This window comes from Paroedura picta, chromosome 5, assembly GCF_049243985.1.
Source record: "Paroedura picta isolate Pp20150507F chromosome 5, Ppicta_v3.0, whole genome shotgun sequence".
In the NCBI taxonomy this organism is placed as follows: domain Eukaryota; kingdom Metazoa; phylum Chordata; class Lepidosauria; order Squamata; family Gekkonidae; genus Paroedura; species Paroedura picta.
In genome coordinates this window covers 61,575,058-61,596,518 of record NC_135373.1, presented here as the reverse complement: position 1 = coordinate 61,596,518, position 21,461 = coordinate 61,575,058, and the positions used below count along the sequence as shown (strand labels likewise).

The following is a 21,461-nucleotide window of genomic DNA, read 5'->3' as shown; positions in this document are numbered from 1 at the left end:
AATATTACTGCTCGGTCAGAACAGCTCTATCAAGGCTGTGATGAGCTCAAGGTCACCCAGCTGGCTGCTTGTGGAGAAAGAGTAGGGAATCAAACCTGGCTCACCAGATTAGAAGTTGGCCGTCTTAGACACTACGCCAAAATAAAATTTGCATTGACTTGCTTCCAAGGGGTGGGAGGGCTTCTGGCTGTAAAAGTTGTTTGCAGGCTCTGTGAGTGGCCCCTTGCAGACCCAACCAGGAGAGCTTCTGCAAGTGGAAACTTTAAAGCATCCATCAGAAAAAGCTGTCTGCTGGCTCTATGAGGCCCTGGGAAGGATTTCCTCACTTCTTACAGATCCAGCTGGAAGAGCTTCTGCTGTCAGCCAGTTTAACCCCTGCCCCACTGCCGCCACCCCCACCCCCACCATCACCACCGGTTGAAGCTGTCTGCACTCTGCAATAAGGATCTCTCTGCCTCTTGCAGACCCAGCTGTGAAGGCTTCTGCAGAAAGCTCCCATTACAGTGACAGGGACAACTCTGGGGTGGACTATGTGTGACAGGCAAAATCTTCCCCTGTCAGCACACAGGAATTGGTGGGGCATCCTGCCTCACCACGAGAAACCACCAGCATCTTGGTGCTGCTGCCAACATGCATAATAGGTCCTATTCTTAAAAATAACAAGGAACCAGTTATATCAGTGGAAGAGGTTTTTGCTCAGGACAAAGCTCCTTTCTCCAATGGAAAAAGCTATCACAATGTATAAACAAAGTAAGTGCAGAATTAGCCCAAGTGGAAGTACTAACATTATTCCTCTCTCTTTACTTGAACTAAATTAAAGGGATTATATCTTCCCCTCTTTTACATATGCATAAGATATATCATAAGCATTTCTTCTGGTACAATTTCAAAATGAAAATAAATGATATCATGTAAACCTTCAATGGTATTTTTCATTGTTCCATGTGTTAATAGATGTAAAATTATATTTGAGTATTCAGTATTGTCCTGGGTCACTGGATCAAACCCATACTTGCCCTTAGCAAGTAATTCCTGGGGCAAAGGGTTTCAATTCTTCCACATAACTCCCTCCAACTATAAAAAGCTATCCATCTATTACAGGGAAAGGAGAATCTGCACATGTGCACCTCTTCCAAAGTCAGTGAAGCTCTGTGGATGTATCAGGTTGCAGATATTATCCAGGAATCTGGTATGTACTTTTTGTGCTTTTATTTTGGGATTAATGAATTATATTGTGCTTTCCTGCTCATACTAAGTGATATCTTAATATATGCACTCATGTAAATACTCTTTCCAGTAATGGAATGAACTTGCAGGAAATGAACAGGTCTCTCCATCTGGGGAAAAGACATTGCCTTTGCTGTTGCTGGGTCATCTCCAATTTGGCTTTTCTCCTGCTGTTGCCACTAAATTACAGAGAAGGCCTCTGGGGTAGCAAATGATATTGCCTCAAGCAATTGCTGCCAAAGCCTCCATGGCAGCTTCTCTGGCCTTGCCTGCTCACTTGCATTTGCAAGTGTTTTTCACCTTGACCAAACATGTCAGCTCATGCAAGTCTGGGTGCTCAGGACTGACTGTGTGCAGCTTTTAGACACCAGCCATGGGAGCGCTCGTCATCACTTGTCTCCTCATTTTATCTGTGTCCCCATACATCGCCACTTCAGGTCAGATACAAATTGTAGAGTATGCAAAGGAGGGGAAAAACCTTGCAAATGATCTTGATTACTTTGAATAGATAATGACACCCTTAGCAATTATATATATATATATAGCAGCTTAAGGTGGCTTTGGGCCGCAGCTTTCAGTGGATCAAGTGGGGGGGGGGCTGGCCAGCTCATTAGCAGGGCCAGGATAGAGCTCCTTAGCAGGCAGACAGCAGGCCAGGAGGCCCTTGTTAGGGGGGCCTGATTAGGAGGCTGGGAGGCCCTCATTAGGAGGCCCAGCCTAGCAGGGCAAGAGGCCCTTGTTAGCAGGCCCTCCACCATGACCCTTTGCCCAGGGCCCTCTCCCCTTACCTGATGCTGGCTCCAGGCACTGAGGTGCATCTGAGAGCAAAGAGGCTAGAGTCCAGGGACAGAGGGTGGGAGCTGCAGGGGTAGGGGCAGGACCAGGACCAATCAGGGTGGCCCACCATGATTGGCCCTATTCTATCTTGGACAAAAAGACACGTTCTACCCCCCAGGATGTTTCACAAATATATAGAGGAACCATGGATAAGGATATTTGCCAATGTTGACATAATCCAGCCACTAGAGACACATAGGAGTACTCTATTGATTTAAGTGTGTAACCAGGCTATGGTCTTCCCACTTGCAATGTATGGCTGTGAAAGTTGGACCATAAGGAAGGCCAAGTGTCAAAGATTTGAGGCTTTTGAACTCTGGTGCTGGACAAGACTCTTGTGAAAGGTTCCATGAGGTACTGACTAAATGGCCCATTTCACACACACCCCTCCTTAGTCAAACACTATTCTTCCAGTTTATCTTCAACTAGGGGCAAAGCCTGTTGTATCCAAGAATACAACGAGCTCTAGAGCTTGGCAGTGGGAAGAGGAAGGGGAGGAGTTGTCTGTAAGGGCATGGGGTTGAATGTGTGTGTTGTGTGGGAGGTTGTGGTGGCATGGTGGCAAATGAGGACATGGTTGTGGAGATATGGGTGTCAAGAACCTGTGGTTTGGAATGTTCGTTCAGTGTGGGAGAGGACTGACCTTTGGGAATTGTGGCATAGTGGTTACAGATGAGCTTTCCAGAGCCATGTCTTCAGATATGTGAAGGGAAAATCAGACTGGAGACTCTTCTTAGGGGAAGATTACATGAGAACAAATTCCTCCTAGTTCTGCGTCATTTCCCTTCTTGTGTGAATTAGGCCATAGTCACCAAAATGTCCCCCTGCCCCAATACAAATGGGTTAGTCACAATACACAAGTGTCCATCCTGTTCCTTCTGTCTCCATTTTTTCACTGTTGATAAAATGTTATGTGTCCACATACTTCTTTCATGGTTGTTCATTAGAAGAACAACTGGATTTTTGTACTCTGTTGTTTGCTACCCAAAGGTGTCTCAAAGCGGTTCACAAACACCTTTGCCCTTTGTCTCGCCACAATAGACAATCTGTGAAGGATGTGGGACTGTGAGAGGTCTAAGAGAACTGGGAATGGGTCACAGTGACCCAGCAGACCTCAGGTGTCTCAAAGCAGTTTCCAATCGTCTTCCCTTCCTCTCCCGATAGCAGATTCCCCATGAGGGAGGTGGGGTAGAGAGCCTCACATGGAAGCTGGTAACCCTAAGAGGAAGTCTCTCTGTGCACGTCAGTCTTGACCTTAGTAAGGTTTTTTATACTGTTTTTTTATTTGCTAGGCCAAGGTTGAAAAATGTCACCAGTTCTCATGTCTCTCTAGCCCTTTATTTGTTCACTATTTACAGTTTCAGGCTGTAAATATTTATTTAGATCTTCCTGCACTTTCCAGACTCACAGGACTGATGCTGGTCTGTCTGCATCCCAGAGTACAAACAGTTGATGGTAAGGGCTGGCCATAGCCCATAGCCAGGGAGGGACACACCTGCACCACTCCCTCCCAACTGCAGGCAAAAATGGCTCCTTTGAAGGCTGGACTCTGAGGCATTGTACAATTTTGAAGTCCCACCTCCAAACCTCCAGGAATATTTCCAACCCAGATGTAGCCAACCTCCAGGTGTGGCTTGGAGAGCTCCTGGAATTACAGCTCACCTGCAGGGTATAAAGATCAGCTCCCCAGGCAGAAAGGGGTATTCTGGACAGGGTTGTGGTAGAGAAGAAATATTTAAGGCCTCCCACACAGGTTGTTGTTGAATTGAAAGACTTGAGGCCTACTGCACAGGGTTGTTCTGCAGATGAAAAAGGAGACAAAAGAACCTCTGCAACAGCATCCAGTTTTGTCTGCAGAATAACACTGTGCAGTGGCCTCAAATCTGCAGAGAGTTGCAAAGAAGAAATACACATGGCTTGGCTGTGTCTAACCCCCAGGCAGAGCAGTATTTTAAGTGAGAAGGAGCTTTTTTGTGGCCTCCCTGTCAGCCAATTCTTTGGCAGAAGTGGAAAGTCCCCCCCCTCAAAAGGAATGACCACTCCCATGCTCTCAGACTCCCCTGCATTGCTCTTGGAAATGCCTCCCTCCCCTCAGTCAGGGGCTGTTAAAGGCTCCTTCCCAGCAGGCCTGAAGGGAGGGAGGAGGGAGCACACTCACCAGCCTCCTGCCAGCACTGTCAGGGTTCTGAGGCAATTTACAGTTGGACATGACAGTTAGTACAACCTTGGGGCGAAAAGGGCCTGTCCAAGCCTCATCCCCCCTGACTCATCTCCCCCCCAGTAGGCAGCCCTACTGACCTTTTCTCCCTGCTGTGGTCAGGGGCAGATTGGCAGCGATGTCTCCAGATTGCCCCCTGGCTGAGCTGGGTGAGTGGGCCCTTTCAGAACTTTGGCCCTGTCAGAACTTTTGCTTTGTGCATTCCGACTGGCTGGAACTCTGGTCTGTCCTGGTGAGGGCCAAATCAGAATGCCCTCACCCGGACTGGCCCCACCCACTCTCCGCCCACTTAGGCCTTAGCCTTTTATGTTTTTTTACAGCAGCAGCTGTATAAACATATGGCAAAACCTGAATTCCATGTATTGTTTTTATTTTCCATGTAAACCATCCTGAGGCACAGGGGAGAGTGGTATATAAAAGAAGAAATAAATAAAAATAAATAAATATGATAATGCACTCTTTTTCCTTTTCCAAATACATTTTTTCAATTAGTTGTCCCCCTGCAAGGTTGCAATTCTATGTGTCAATAAGGATTTCCTTCAAATCTGACATCAGGAACAAATTGGTTTCAAAATAATCTCTCACGTTGTCAGAGGCTTGCCAGTTTCCTGATAGTATTGTAATCATGACTCCATAGAAGCAAGCCTTTTACACAGTTTATGTTCTTGGTCTTGTTACTGGTACAGAATGAAGCACCCAAATTACTGATTGGAGTCTCATATAGAGAACATATTCCATTGATCTTGAATAACTACATTGCCCCAGCATGATGTAGTGATTAAGAGTGGCAGCTTCTAATCTTGCAAACTGGGTTTGATACCCTGCTTGTTATAGCCCTCACAGTGCTGTTCGGACCAAGTAGTCCTGTCAGAACTCTCTCAACCCCACCTGCCTCACAGGGTGTCTGTTGTGAGGAGAGGACAGGAATGTGATTGTAAGCTGCCTTGAGACTCCCTCAGGCAATGAAAAGTGGGGTATAAAAAACAGTTATTATTCTTCTAATGATTTTCTATTATATTATAAAAATTAATTGATAGCTTATCTATGTGACAGACCATTTACACACTGGACGCTTCGCACCAGGCTGCACTCTGGAATTTGAGCCAGGGCATGTTGCCCCACCTCTTCCTGCTCCAACATGGGGGAACATTTGGCTCGGTTCACCTCATCAGCCCTGGATTTGTGCTTCCACATGGGAACCAAGATAGTGAAGTTCCCAGTGGGGAAACGGTCTTAGATTCTCTTTACTCCAGTGCAAAGTTAGCTACTGTTAGAGAGAAGAAAGTCTGCTCAAATTTCACTAGCTATAACATATGTAAAAGACATTCATTTCATCCCTTGCTTTCAAAGCAGTCCTATGCCAGAAAGCAGTACTATGCTTCTTTAGCAGAAATACCACATGAGCAAATTTGAGACATTTAGAGGAAAGTGACCCAGTTTCCCTACAATTCAGTGAAATAACTTTTGCTTATGTAGAGTCAAGAGTTATGGATGGGCCAGACAGAACCACAGCAAATTATCATAATAAAGTTTCAGTTTTATTGGAGCAGCAGAAAGTTTTCTTTTCCATAGTCATTCATTTTTAATTTTCTCTCTGAGCTTTCGTACAGTATCTAGGAATTCTTACAGCGGGTACTATTTTCTTTAGATATGACTCACTTGTTCTTGTCAAACATTTTCTCGGTTTCAGAAGACTTTGAAGTGCATTTATAAAAGAATGCCCCAAAGGCCAGAGATACCTATTGTGCAACCCATGCAAAATGATTTCAGTTATATTCAAAATGATACTATGACAGCCCAGTCCACTTCCCTCCCTCAGAGGCAAGATTTTCCTTCTGTTTTTCTTTCCTTTTTGTCACTGAACTACCCTAATTATGTTTTCTTCTTTGCTGAAGAATTATGGCTGTCCCACCCTGTCACAGTATAATATTGTGGCTGTTTGCTCAGCCCTGGAACCTGAGGGAAGGAATGGAAGCTCCCTATAACTTTTATAACTTAAATGGCAATTTATAAGTTTTTATATTCCAAATTAAGAAAATATTTTATTCAACCCTAACCCTAACCCTAACCCTAACCCTAACCCTAACCCTAACCGCATCCTAACCCTAACCCTAACCTGAAATGATCAGATGAAATCCAGGGTAAAGTTTCTGAGATAACTCACTATAGGTAACTCTGAGGTAAAATCAGTGCATGTAGATATTTTAGGCTAATGAAAGTTTCTTAAGCTGTTCAGAATTCCTTAAAATCTTTACATTGAGAAACTTTTGTTTGAGTGTTTTCCAAAAACTCCAGCAAAATTTCTCTGAGGAGTCACTCTTTTAGTTTCTGGAAGGTTGAATCACTCTTTTTAGTACAAAACCCCTTCTCTTGAAAACAACTGTATTTATCTTGAGTTTTAACTGATTCTTAAGGCCTCTAAAGATAGCTTCTAACCACACCAGACTAGTGATCTCTGCAATCTTCAGAGCTATCACCCTGTTCAGACTGGGTATGGAAATTCCTTCTCTCTCTTTCCTTCACCCAGCTGGGAGTCTCTAACGACCCACTGAGCCTTGCCAACATTCCCCAATTCTCCTGACTGTGTTAAACTGCTTTCAGTCAGGGCTGGATTCCAAATGAATTCTCCTCAGCATTCAGGTCTAAAGTCTCTGTCTGCTCAACTGATGCTAACCAACCAAATTGTTTGAAACTGCCTTTCACTCAATGCTGTCTATTTATGTGAAGAATTAACCCTTTACATGCCTTTAGCTATTTGTACAGCACTTCTAAGCTTTGTAAAAGTGCAATCCGTCACAGATACATTGTCATTTTGCAAAGTAGTTACAGTCAAAGACTTGTTAAAATCAATGAAGAAGGAACATAGAAGTATACATCTGAAAAAAGGATTTTTGACTTGTCAGCCTGCTCCTTTCATAGCCATTATAGATTTATTGTGGAGAGTGAATATGTTCATACCCCAAAATACAATAGTTCAAAATTTCAAAGGAAAATGAACAATATATTCTAAGCTGTAACCAAATTTAGGATGTATGAAATAGGTGGTATAGGTATATTTTAAACTAAGAAATCAATAAGGCCATCTTCACAAACACACATACAATGTCATGGAAGTCAGTTGCTTGAGACACAGTTTCTTGTCACTATCTTAATATCTTAACCACTGCTTAGGTGGAGCCAATAATGTTGTACTCTTATGTGTGTTCCACTTTCATAGTAGTGAGAAGTATCTGGACTGATTCCATTTAGAGAAGTGAACACCAGAGGCTTATGATGTTTTTGTAGCATTAGCTTTATGCACAAATGTTCAAGTAGAACATGGGTGGAAACACAGAGAAGCATTCCTTCAGGGGAATGGGTGCATGTCAGGTCCCCAGAAAGAAAGAGAGCCTCTGCTGCCTGCAAAGTGCTTCTTCCAACTCATAACTCTTGTCAGATTGTCTTTCTGTCTCTTCAGCATTTGATTTGCACTTCCTTTTCCCATAACTATCTCCCTGTGCCCTCCCTTCACTGAAATGGGAAGCTTATCTCTACCAAATCCTGATGAGTACATGAACAAAAAATATTTTTTGACAGTCAAGGCTCACTAAGAAGATATCTACCATCATCATTACCCTTCCTTTTGCCATTTAGAATACACAGAGTGATCACAGGGAAGACTACAATAACATTTCCCTATTAGCACCATTTCAGGAGTGGCCAATAAACACAGGGTACACACTGCCAATCTTGTGATACTTAGACATAATTTATTTTCATTCCACTCTTTCTCCAAGAATTTCAGAGCACTACACATGACTTTTACCTCTGATATATCCAGAAGGCACAGGTGTATTAAGCACAGAACACTGTGGCAGCACTTATTTAATTGTGGGCTTTAATCATAGGCTTTAATAGTGAGGTTCTTCTTCAGTAAATAGTTATAGCAACAACTGATCCAATTTTTTCTAGAATTTTCTCTACTCCTAGTTTACTAGGAGTGGATTAGCAGGATCAAAATTCAGGGCCAACCTAGCCTGCCACGTTGTTATATTGAAGCCCTATTTAACCTTTCACATGTGTTAGATTCCTTATATCTCTTCAAGGAAAGGATAAGACGTGTGTTATTTTTTTTTTAATGGAAGCTGGGAACTCAGAGAATCTACCTGAGTTATCATTGCATTATTATATTATATCAGTTTTTAGTGAAGTTTAAAAAATTAAAAAATGAAATGAAATCATTTTCAGGAATGTGAGGAGGAGAGGGGGTGTTCTGACAATCATGACAGTCCAATAATTGAACAGTGGACTGGAGGCAGGCAAGAGGGTGTGTCACAATGAAAACTGACAGAAACATTATACATGAGGGGAAAGGTGACTCAGAATTTATTTCCAGGAAAAGTTTGGAATAACAATGGTCTCAAAATAAACAGGATAAACTATGGCATTTAAAAACAAAACCAAAGTGAGAACTAAAGGCACAAAAATGTATATAAAATCACAGGATAAACTGAAGCATTATGGAGTAAGAACTGATTTTAAAAAAACATGCAGAAAAGCCATTAGATTCAGCTTATCTGTGTACACTGATCCATGTTTTTATAATCTTCAAGTTGGACTAATGTTCTCCACATTGGGCTACCCTTGAATACAGCCAGAAAATTGTAACTGGTTCAGACTATTAAGGACTGACTGCCCAGCATACATCTTTATAATTTTAAACTTTTTCAGATATCGATTTGTTGGCTGCCAGTTTATTTCTGACTAACTCAAGGTGCTGATTATGACCTGGAAAGACCTCATGGTCTGGGACCCACATATCAATAGAACCATCATGTTGCCATGCATTAGCTATGGTCACCTGGTTGTTCCCCCAGTCAAATCTTGTTTTTTATTATTTTAATTACATAGTGCAAGCCACCTTGAACAGCAAACTATAAATGTTTTAATAAACAAACTAATACAATTTTCTTCCTAAGCTTAAAGACAGTGAATGAGATGGGGAAAATCCTGCTAATGGCAGCTGAATACCATCTAGGCTGACTTTTCTTCTTTTCTGTTTGAAGGTACTTAGAGACATTTCTAGCAGGGGAAGGAGGATCTGGCTGGTTTGCTAGCAGCAGCTGTGTATCATCATGGTTGAGTCTGTTACTTAGCCAGAGGTAGGAGCCCTTGGGCATAAGTGAAAGGCCTCTCAGATTTGGCCTGTAATTTGTATCCTGAGGCCTGAACTAGGCAGCTTGATGAACTGACCAGTCCATATGTTTGTTTGTTTGGTTTATATTAATTAAAAGGTAAAGGTAAAGGTATCCCCTGTGCAAGCACTGGGTCATGTCTGACCCTTGGGGTGACGCCCTCTAGCGTTTTCATGGCAGACTCAATACGGGGTGGTTTGCCAGTGCCTTCCCCAGTCATGACCGTTTACCTCCCAGCAAGCTGGGTACTCATTTTACCGACCTTGGAAGGATGGAAGGCTGAGTCAACTGGCTGCTGGGATTGAAGCAGCCTGCTGGGATGGAACTCCCAGCCTCATGGGCAGAGCTTTCAGACTGCATGTCTGCTGCCTTACCACTCTGCACCACAAGAGGCTCTATAATTATAATTAATTATATTAATTAGTGATTGCTATTTTATTTGGGAAGTTTCTGTAAGCCACTTTGATTCACTTTGGGATGGAAAGTGGCATAGAAATGCCTGCTTAGATTAAAAAATGGTGGCCATTTAGACATTTGTTCAAAGAAATCAAATAATCTGCTTCTGCATTTGATATCTTTGGCCACTAAGTACTTTCCCAAGAGCACATTACACTTGCAATGCTGAAACTCTATTTTAGCAGTCCTGCCATGGCAAGTTCTCCCTAGACTTTGTTTTTAAATGGAGCTATTTCGTTCTCCTGAAATGAAGCCACTGAGAGAGCCTATAGAGTGATGGCTAACACCACTGCCAGCAGCTGTGGTTTGGCCTTCCAAAAATGACACGGGAGGTGGCAGCAATTACTGGCCCTCTCAGCTCAGATGCATTTGCAAGTGTTTTCCCTTTGATCAAACATGTCAAGCTTTTAATTCATGTCTAATCACTGATTGCACTAAGTGCCAGACCAGCTTGTTTTATCATCATTTACATCTGCTGCTATTCGCAGATCATGCCAGTGAAATCTATCAGCACAGACTGCACTCACTCAACCTTCAGCCCATTAGTTGAAAAGAAATATTCAGCTCCAGATACAGTCTCCATCCTTTCTAGCTTGACTTGGGCTGCACAACTAGCTTGGCATGCCCAGTTGTGCCTTTCACCTCATTTGCTTCAAAAATAAAAATCCAAATAACAAAGTCCTTGCTGTTGGAATTCTGCACCATTTCCAAAGCAGATTGCAATACAGCAATAGAATTATAGATTATCAAGGAAGAACCTGATGGTGTTGGAAAGTGTTGTCAAGCTGCAGCCAATTTATGGGGCTTGCAAAGATTTCAAAGCAAAAGATGGACTAAGGTGGGTTGTATGGGTATGCAAAGAGAAATAAATAAATAAATAAATAAATAAATAAATAAATAAAGAAAGAAAGAAAGAAAGAAAGAAAGAAAGAAAGAAAGAAAGAAAGAAAGAAAGAAAGAAAGAAAGAAAGAAAGAAAGAAAGAAAGAAAGAAAGAAAGACCTCTCCCCCCTCCCCCAGGTTCAGATATATTGGATCCAAAGTATGTTGTTATGTTAAAGTTACTGTTATAATCTTATTGCTGTTATCACCTGTTGTTCCATATGTTATCTGTATCTTCTCCTGTTTCCTGTGAACCGCATTGAGCCTTCGGGGAGGGCGGTATATAAATATAATAAATAAATAAATAAATAGTGGTATTTGCGATAGTCTCAAATTTCAAATACTTTAATGATATTCAGATTCATGTTTATTTTTATTTTACGATTTCCAAATTTGGGGAGGCCGTTATTCCCTATAGGGAATGGCTGGGGGGAAAGTACATCTGCTTTGAAAGGTTTCTGGGTGGCAAGGGGAGTAGTTTTTTTAGAAGTACAGGCACCAAAATTTCAGTGGATAATGTACAGAATGCCCAGCAGAATCCAGTGCCACTGTGGCAATTCAAATCAAGAGGACTCATGTTGAACCAGAAAATCACTAACGTACAAACTGAAGGTCAGGGGGACACACAAGCATAAGGTTGGATATTGTAAGCTCTGTGCAAGAAAATGGGAAGGGAATGCAAAAGGAACATAGCAAAAGGGTGGACCTCTTGAAACTGACAAGAGTAGTGGGGAATCCTATTAAAACTGGGAGACACAGAAACAAGAGAAGGGGAAAACAGCCCCCCCCCCCCGGAGCCTGCAATGCTGGCTCCCAATCTTCCTGGAAAATCCTGAATATATCTGGGATTTTTTATTCTGGTTTTTAAAAGAATCCCAGATATCTTTTGGATGCCACAATATACCCAGAAAACACCAAATGCAGCGGGAACCTTATCTTGTCATCTAAAAGGTAAAGGTAAAGGTATCCCCTGTGCAAGCACTGGGTCATGTCTGACCCTTGGGGTGACGTCCTCTAGCGTTTTCATGGCAGACTCAATACGGGGTGGTTTGCCAGTGCCTTCCCCAATCTTGTCATCTACTCTTCTACAAATTTCTCCAAGTGCTAGGGCAGAATCCATCTTGGAAACCAGGACATGCCTTGGCTTGTCCTCTGCTACAGGTTGGAGTTTCAGGTGCCTCTGGACTCTGATCCCCCACCCCATAGTTTTGCTGATAGTGTGGTCTGGCCAGAACTGGTTTGTCCAGGGGCTCTTGGCCAATTTCTTTGTCTTGCAACATTACTACTTGGCCCCTCTGCCAGGGGAAATCTCTTCACCAAACACTAGCTGCTAGACCCATTGAGACATGATAGCTCCCTTTTCTTAGACCCCTTAACACCTTTGTCTAAGGCCATTAACAGCCATCTCTGGCTTGGGCCAGCAGTTGCCTAACACCAGGCTCAGTGGAAATTTCCAACTAGCCTCCCACCTGGCTTGTATCATGTAGGACAGCTCCCTCAAACCCTATATAAACAATGGTTTTAGCAAGCCCCTTCATATATTTTGGATATGGCACCCATCTGAATTACCCTGCATGTTCCCCATGCAGCCTGCTTTCTCTTGCCTATCATCTCTACAGGAAAAGTAATTATACTGGACCCTGTTTCCCCACCCTATTCTTCTCTTGTTAACTGCTTGTTAGTGTATTAGATATATTTATGCTTTTATTTTTTTTCTTTCTAATAAAGACTATTCTTATTATTTATATAATTTACCTATGTGTCTGCCTTGAGTTTCTATGAGGTAATCAACCTCATAAACACAGGTGAATCAATCTATTAATGCTAGTTACCCAACCCCTCGTAAATTCAGCTAATTTCCCCACAGCTCAAATACATGTGTTCCAGGACACGTTTAAGCGCAATTTGGGTAACAGATTGTTTATGGATTTATGTTCATACGCTGAAATAATGCACAGAGAGTATTTCAGGTATGTTCATAAGTAATAGATGTGCCTCTCGGGTTGTTTCCAGTTGGATGTTAGGACTAGCTCCTCTATAAAGGTAAAGGTATCCCCTGTGCAAGCACCGAGTCATGTCTGACCCTTGGGGTGACGCCCTCTAGCATTTTCTTGGCAGACTCAATACAGGGTAGTTTGCCATTTCCTTCCCCAATCATTACCGTTTACCCCCCAGCAAGCTGGGTACTTATTTTACTGACCTCTGAAGGATGGAAGGCAGAGTCAACTTTGAGCCGGCTGCTGGGATCAAACTCTCAGCCTCATAGTCAAAGCTTCAGATGGCGTGTTGGCTGCTTTACTAACCTGCACCACAAGAGGCTCCTGGCTCCTCTATAGTCCCTCCAAATTTAAGTCCCAGTTACTGATCTCCCAAAAAGTTCCCCCACATTTATAAATCCCCACCTGTCCTGTGTGTGAACACCTCTGTGTGCCATGATGGTGAAAAGGTGTCCAAAGACACCAGCAATTGCTAACACTATTTGACAGCAGTGATTCAGAATGGGGAAAGTATCCTCCCCTTCCACTTCCCAGCTCCATGTTGCTGCTCCCATCATGAGTATATCCCTCCATGGTCTTCCCAGTTCAGTGCCAGAAAGCAGCTGTGCCTCCTATTGAGTGTTAAAACCCCAGTCATTTTCCTCCTCCATCCTTTGTGGGCATCTACAAAGGGTGCACCCAAACATCTTGCTGCTGGTAGAAAGAGTGACAGCCAGCAGGAAGAAGAAGAGACCCTCTTACCAGGGAGAGGATTAGGTAAAGCAGGAATCCCCTCCAAGAGAGGATCCCCATACTCAAGCTGCTGTGGTCGGGACATTAAAGCAGTCCGCTTTCCAAGAGATCAAAAGGGCTATGTGGCCCAAAAAGCAGAGGTGAGTTCACAATTAAAAATATGGATTTCCAGTCAAAGCACCCAGTAGCTAAGATCCTCTGATTGGTGTAAGCAGAGAAATGGGGTGGCTGACATTTTATGTCCACCTAACACCTAACACTAGCAGGGGAGTGGTATAAAATGTGGTATAAAATGTGGGTCCTCAACCAAGGCATCCAGTAGCTGATGGGGTGATTGGCTCAGAGCCCTGATTCCACGTAACACTCCCAAACACTAGCAGAGGAGAATCAATATCAAATTGTGGGCCACCAGCCAAAGCACACAGCTAAGCCTCTCTCTCAGTATGGGTGGCTCAGAGCCCTGAGCCTACCTAAAACGTAAACATCAGCAGGGGAGCACAATCAAGCTGTACATACATATAGCATTCTGATCCCATAGAGCAGAATGGGAACTGTCATTGGCAGCCAGCAGTCCTTGTTAAATTTTGGAGGACTCCTATTGGTATTCATGGACTGGAGAATTCTGTCTCCCTCCCCCTCCCCCTCCCCCCTTTGTTTGTTTGTTTGTTTATTTATTTATTTAGCCTTAGAGTTTTGGACAACATTTGGACAAAATTTAATAAGATAGTCTGTCTGGAAATATATCCATTCATAAAATGCTAGAAACAGCAACTAGGTTCACAAAGTGGCCATGCTGCTGGCCTTTCGACAAACAACACTTTGGAAAACACAAACCAGCCAACATTTTTGACTAACTTCCCATTATGATCTGGTTTGTGTCCATCTCTAATTAAAACTGATATCCATTGGCAAGTGGATAACCTACTTGTCTGGCCCACTCCTGCTCCCGGGTGGGAGACCAGACATGATGGACCGTCCTCCAACACTGGACCCCCAAGAGCCCTAAGACGCTCCCTTTGGCTGTGCCCCCCCCCCCGACGGACACATCAGCCACTCACAGCACTGCGTATGAGAGCTTAGCTTGGACTCAGCTTAGCTTGAGAGCTTAGCTTGCACTCAGAGCTTTGCTGATCGGATGGCAGGCCGCCAACCACCCCCACAACCTGCCTCGCTGCTGCTGGTGCCTGCATGGCCACCAAGGTTGCCAGTGATGCTCCATGTCAGAGAGCTCCATGTCACCTGCACTGCCCTTGCTGCCGCCTCACCCACACCTGGTGCCTGTGGGGACTGACTCCTTCCTCCATGGGGCGGCTGGCAGCAAGACACTACAGCTGTTGGGATGGCAGCTCACAAGTCTTGTAGCCCTCCTGACACAGTCACCATCCACATGGCTGCCCAGAAGGCCATGGCCACAATGCCATGCTGGGGCAGCGTGGAGGGTCAGATATTTCTGCACTCAGGGGGAGGGGAGAATGAAGGGCAGGACAGACACTGACAGTATAAAGGACAACACGGGGGAGGCAGGGAAGAGAAGGAGAGCTGAAGACAACACACAGATGGAGACAGACAACAGATGGCCACGGAATGACTGATGACAACGAGAGGGATAGAACAAGTAAAGACTGGGAAAGGCAGAGCACACAGACAGGGTATGAGCTGGAGCCCAACTATGACCTGACACCCGAAGGGGACACAGACTCTGCAGACAGTGAAGAGGACATCTCCTCCCCTTCACCCATTTGGCAACCTCTGAAAGAGGGAGACTATCTGCCCTAGGGGAAGCCCTAGGGTGCCAGGCCAGGGAGGGGATCTCACAGTATTAGATGGATTACTGTTCTGATCTGGCATGGTTACTCTCGTGTTCAGTCTGTCTCAGCCCTATTTGTGACCTATCACTGCCAAATGTTCTGTTTAAGCACACTGAAGTTCTTGTGTATACATAGAATACAAGAATTACATGTGATTTCTTATTAATTTTTTGTAATGTGTATAGTGAATGTAACATCACACTATGGATTTTTATCTTGTCCAGGCGCCATTTATTGACTTTTAAAGTATGACTCATGCCATTGGGACACTTTGGCCCATGCACATTTAGCAGACACTGAAATTATTGGCTATTTGGGGAGTTTTGTTTTGCAAGGAAATTGCATCAGACAAAATCCGCCTCCAAATGCAGTATACTAAAGAAACTCTAGAGTGCTTCATTAGGAAGATGCTTACAGTGATTTACACAACCCTTCATTAGCTTTAATAGGAGATGATGGTCCATGCATATAAACATTTTGTGTACTTACAGAGGCAGCAATAAGTTCGAACAGGGAGGAAGTCTTTGATTATGGTACTGCTTCTGAACTCAGTATAAATTAATCCATATTTATAAGTATACAGATGTTCTGGTTTTATCCCCAAAGAATGGAAGCAAAATCTCACTTTATATTTTGTGCTGCAGTGTGGTTACCCAAGCACAAATTACATATGCTCCTTGCCAAATGCGAAAGATGTGTGCATGTAAAATTCTATGAAATACTTTGATCTGGAGCCCTTTTCCTTCCCGGCTCATCAGTCCGTCGAATCTGAAAACAGACTTATAGCAAATTTTTTACCAAAGTACTCATTAGACATCAGAAGAAGCGAGTGCTGTTGGTATCCAATTACAAACTGTTAAATGAGAATAATCTCTTAGGGTGAAGAGCATTCAGTCCAAAATTTTCAAATTCACCTCTAGTATACAAAGTAAATAATGTGTGAAGATTATATATGAATGCATGTCGGTGAGGGAGCTGCTAAATGAGTCTCAATCTTATGAGGGCTATGACATTGGGAGACAAGGGATTAACCATTTCTCCCTATCCATTTTTCTATTGCAGATTACCACCTTCCTGGAGTTGCTATTTTCTCAAATGAGAAAATATACTGGTACCCAAGGGATAATAAAATAATAATGGTGTGCTGTCAAGTCGGCAACTTTGGACTTTGGCAACCCCTCATCAGGTTTTCAAGGCAAGAGATGAGCAGAAGTGGTTTGCCATTCCCTTCCTTTACTCAGCTCGGCTTGGTATGCCAATCTCCAAGTGCGCCTGGGGTCCCCCCAGTTTTACAGCTCATTTCCAAGTAGTAGAGATCAATTTCCCTGAAGAAAGCAGCTGCTTTGGAGGGTGGATTCCATTGTACTATACTCCATTTAGTCCCTTCTTACCCCAAATCCCTCCCACTCCTGGCTCCAGGTATTTCCCAACCTTTTATAGATTAAAATGTTTTAAGGATTAAAACATAGGAAACTGTCCTCAGCTGGCATGCTGGGAGGAGCAGTGCATAAATAGAAAAATAAATAAATGAACCCAGAGATGGTAAACCGACTCTAGGCCTATCTCCACTACTGTTCAGTCAGCCTTTAGCTAGCCCACATCAATGAATAGGGAAATGTCTTTCCATCTCGGGGGCAAAGTTCCTTCCAGTCCAAGGATAAGAATAATTAGAACTTGGAACAGGGACTTTTAAGTTGTGGCTTACCATTTACCCACAAAGGGCAGGAGATTTCTCATCCCTCCCCAGTTCCTGTTGCCACCCTCACTCCAGAAGCTGGTGGGAGAAAAAAAAAAGGAAATAATACTGCTTGGCATGTGATGTCATTTCTGGGGAAACCGGTGAGGATTTTTGGAGAGAAAATAAGGTGAGATGGTAGGGGTTGCCAACCTCCAAGTGAGACCTTGATCCCAGTTGATCTCCAGACTACAGAGATCAGTCCCCATGAAAGTAAAGAATTTACTCCAATTTTAGAGGGTTCAGTATATTGCAGCTAATTCCTGCAAAGCTTCTTCCCTCTTAATCTCCCCTCTCAAGGCACAACCTTCACATCTCCAGGAGTTTCCCAAGCTGGAATTGGCAACCCTATATGTTTCGCTGAAAACATTTTGCTGTTTGTAGGTATGTGAAGACCACCTGGGATCAACAGGAACTATAGCTGCACCCATTCAAAATGAAGTACCTCTTTCAATGACGAAAAAATACAAAGCTAAAGCAGGAAAAGGTGAGAAAGACTTGAGACTTTCTGACAGTGTTGCCAGAGGACTGACACCACAGTTTCCCTCACAAAAGTTGCCTTTTTACTTCCAAGTGGAAAGTAAGACTTTTGTGTGTGAGAGTGACCAGATTTGCCACTAAAGAACCTCTATCAGAATTGCATCTCCAATTGAAGGCGAAATTTGACACGCATAAAGTGTGTTTCAACTTCTTTTAAAAAGTGTTAGTTTGTTCAGCTCTCAGCCCAGATTGAAGTGTGGAATGAAGAAGTAAAGAGCAGTTCTCAAGAGAGATCAGGGTTGCCAGGGCTGCTCTGTGCTTCCGTACAAAAGAAGAAAAGTACACATTGGAATAGACTGTTCTGACCTTTGCTGGTCCCTCAGTAAGCGCCTCCACTGACATCCAAGATAATATTTGTGAAAGGCTGTCCCTACCTAACATCCCATTAGGCTTTCCTTATTTACTAATGTCTGGATGGAGAAGCCAGCTGGATCATTATTGACACAGAACCCTAATCAAAGTTGTTCAGATGCATGGGTTTTCCACACACTCGTACATGCACAAGAATGTGACTAAGAACTTTTGCGATCATTTTGTTGACATCATACACTATTCTTACACATTTTGCAATAAGATTTTTTTTATAGAGAAAAAACAGGAAGATAAAAAATTCAGGGAATAAGCAAGAATCCACTGAGTTAATGAATAAATGTTTTAGCTTTTATATTAAAACAAAAACAAAAACCACCCCTAAAAAGTTACTCTGTATCGAATATTCCTGTTTCTGTATTATTTTCTTTTAAATAAAACATAATTGTTCTACTAAGATGAGAAAACTTTGAAGGCAAGGAAACCTGCCTTTGTATATTATGGTCTAACAAAAATCAAGGTGGCGTGGAGGTGGCCAGTGCCATGGCTCTGCCTGCCTCTGCCGACTGCCACCTACCGCCATTGCCCACCTCCACCCGCCTCCACCTGCGTCTGCCAGCTACCAGCCACCAGCCACCGCCACTGCCCACCACTGCCACAGGCTGACACCAGCTACTGCTGCTATGGCAGCGGCCAGCAGCCTGGCGACCCCGTGGAAGGGGCCAAGCGACCCAAAATGAGGTCAGGACCCCAAGGTTAAGAACCACTGGGCTGTGCCATGGAAAAAGGCTGTATCATTTCTGATCTGGATTCTTTATTAATTGATCCTGTTATACTAACTTGCCTGCACTAATGAATATTTATTGCTCGCTAAGGGAGGTTGAGTCAGAGAAATTTTGAACAATGATGGGTGGGGGACAGAATATGCAAAACTACATTGAAACTGCTGTTCTATGAATACTACATCTCAAAGTGGTCTCTTAACTTTTGCCTACAGTTGAAGAAGACAGACTAACAGAGACTCATAACATAATCATATGTGTTAAGAAAGAGAAGCTTCACAGAAAAAGGGAACTTGACAGATTTAATTCAGCTCTATCTCCCTGGAAGTGGATCAGTCCAGAAAGTTTTTCTAGAACCTGAGGCTGATGTGGTCAACCAAGATTGCATTTACAGAGTTTGAAGTATGAAGTTCACCTGATTTGGGTATATGGCAATCTTTTTCATCACAGAAGGCACTTTCATCTGGGGAAACATAATTGTCCTCACCCCTTTCTGATGCAACTCACTGATCTCCCTGAATGCTGCTCCTGAGGGATGGAGAGCTGCTTGACTATGGCATGACTGTGTAAAACTGAATATAGTCAGGAAGACCTTTTTACAATGTTGATAAGACTATATCACAAGGGAATATGTCCAGAATATGTTTAATGGAAACTAGTGGTTCTATGTATAGTATGTGTTACCTGTTGCTGTATGCATTGTGTTGTTCTCAGTGCACTGCAGTTCTACTTATGAAATAATAATAACTTGCTTAGTATTCATGCTTTTTCAGACATCTGCTTATTTCAGTTAACTATGATCCCAGTATTTATTAGATGCCTCATCTTACTGGTTGTATTGACTTACACAGGGTAATCCACCTTGAGCCTCAGTGAGAAACATGGACTATAAATAGCATAAATAAATAAGCAAGATGCAAATTCAGGGGCTGCAGCAGGAATAGGCACTGGCAGAAATTACATCTCCTCTTCTGTTGTCGGAAGCCATTGTCTGGATCCAACCTATTATTTGGCTGTATTATAAAACTGATTAAAAGTTCTATTGAACTGTTGTATCAGACTGACCAACTTGAATACTGCAAAAAAAAACATCACTGGATTAGCCCAGCCAATGGAAGTCTCAAGGGGTATGTTCAGAAGGAAGCTCTACTTTCCTTTCACAGACTTTTGCCTAACCCAGCTATCCATGTTGGATTAATGGAACACTAGCTTTTTAATTGTTATTTTAATTGGTTCATGTTATTCCTAGGCTATATCAATACAAATAGGCTATGCATTTTGATGGGTTTAGCTATCACAGTGATGGTATGAAGAGGATTGCTTGCTAGAACTCCTGTAGGGTTCATTAGCAAGCATCTTGAGGCATCTGAACATCTGAATATCTCAAAGGACTTTCAGAGAACAGGCCATCATTTCCTGGACTGGCTGTGTATGAAACAATGGGGAGTATCTGTTGGTTGTCCCGCACTGACAACTTCAGCTTTTTTTCATCCATTGAACTTCTGGCCTACCTTAGTTGATCCACCTTTAAATATCATTAGTATCTCTTGATTAAGGCATGTATTTTCTCAGAGGTTAAGTGGAAAAGAGGAAAGGGAAAAAAAACTTTAACCCCTTGGAATCAAGAAACCCAAAAAATACTAAAGAAGTATCAAGGTGTGCCCTAAGATTATAAGGGCATTATGGAGAAAAATGAAAAATATTAAATACATGAAAATACATGCATTTATTTACAATTAAAGTTAAAAACACTATAATAACATCACCATAAAATCTATTCTAAAAATCACAAACGTGGACTAAATTGCTTAGACTAAATGCATTTTGGTGCAACCACCTTCTTCAGTGGTCAGGCATATATTAGTATACGTAAATTTGTAATAGACTCCAGACATATATTACATATTATCAAATAATGAAAAGGACACAGGAAAGATTGTTAAAAAGGAAGGGGAAAAGAAAGGAAAATGTCAGTGTTAGTGCATAGTAATTGTAACTAAATGCAATTGGTTTTAAATTTGTAAATTGTTGTAAATAACTTAGTAAAGCGTGGCCATGACTTACCATGGCTGCCAGTTGATGCCATGGAGGGCGGGCCAGCTGGACAAGGCTGCGTAGAAGCCTTGGCAGTGTGCACATTGGGAGGTGCATGCCAAGGCATAGGCGGGGCCAGTGCTTGCCTACTTAAGGTGCCACATGGAAAGGCCCTGCCTTTCCACCAGGAAATGTCGCAAGAAGAGCTTCCCGCCCACCTGCCCTATGTTAATGGATTTGTGGCTGTGTTATTGTTTTTGTCGCAGTAGTTCAAGAGGGCACAAGGAAGAAGCCTGTTGCCAGGGATCCAGTTTGTGGACTGGAGACCTGAAAAGGGGGGTGGGGAGGTCTCCATAAGAGCTCTAGTATGAGCATAGCTACCTGGCTGGGTGGACCAGGAGTTCTGAGCCAGGTGGCTGGATGGCCCAATGAGGTGGGTGTCCATCAGCCATCTGTGAGCTGCCTTCCAGGAACAGGACTCTGAGGGCAAGGTACCTGCCCACCCAATTGGGAGGGCATCTGTTACTAGGGTGCCCCCAGAGCCATCAATGAGCAGCCAGACAGCTGACTGACTCCTCATGCCAGGCCAAGCCTCCAGCTGGAGGCGTGTGATTACATAATAAACGCTGTGTCTTCGTTACTGCCAATTGGAGTCATTTCTTTACTGGCCCATATGCCCTCCTGCCAATCAATATATATTGTGACACAGGGCCTCTATTCCACAGATTGGA

General features: G+C 43.1%; 2 long non-coding RNA genes across 2 annotated transcripts in view; one reads left to right on the top strand and one right to left on the bottom strand.

Moving 5' to 3' along the window:
- The window catches only part of LOC143839059 (uncharacterized), a 36,723-nt gene extending 32,305 nt beyond the window's left edge, over nucleotides 1-4,418 (bottom strand). The window contains exon 1 of the long non-coding RNA XR_013231565.1: nucleotides 4,363-4,418. This is a non-coding gene — a long non-coding RNA (uncharacterized LOC143839059). The remainder of the gene's footprint in view (nucleotides 1-4,362) is intronic.
- On the top strand, nucleotides 1,100-19,158 carry LOC143839060 (uncharacterized). Its single transcript, XR_013231566.1, has 3 exons — nucleotides 1,100-1,189; nucleotides 17,450-17,552; nucleotides 18,912-19,158. It is a non-coding gene; the product is annotated as an uncharacterized LOC143839060 (long non-coding RNA).
- Nucleotides 19,159-21,461: the final 2,303 nt, after the last annotated feature.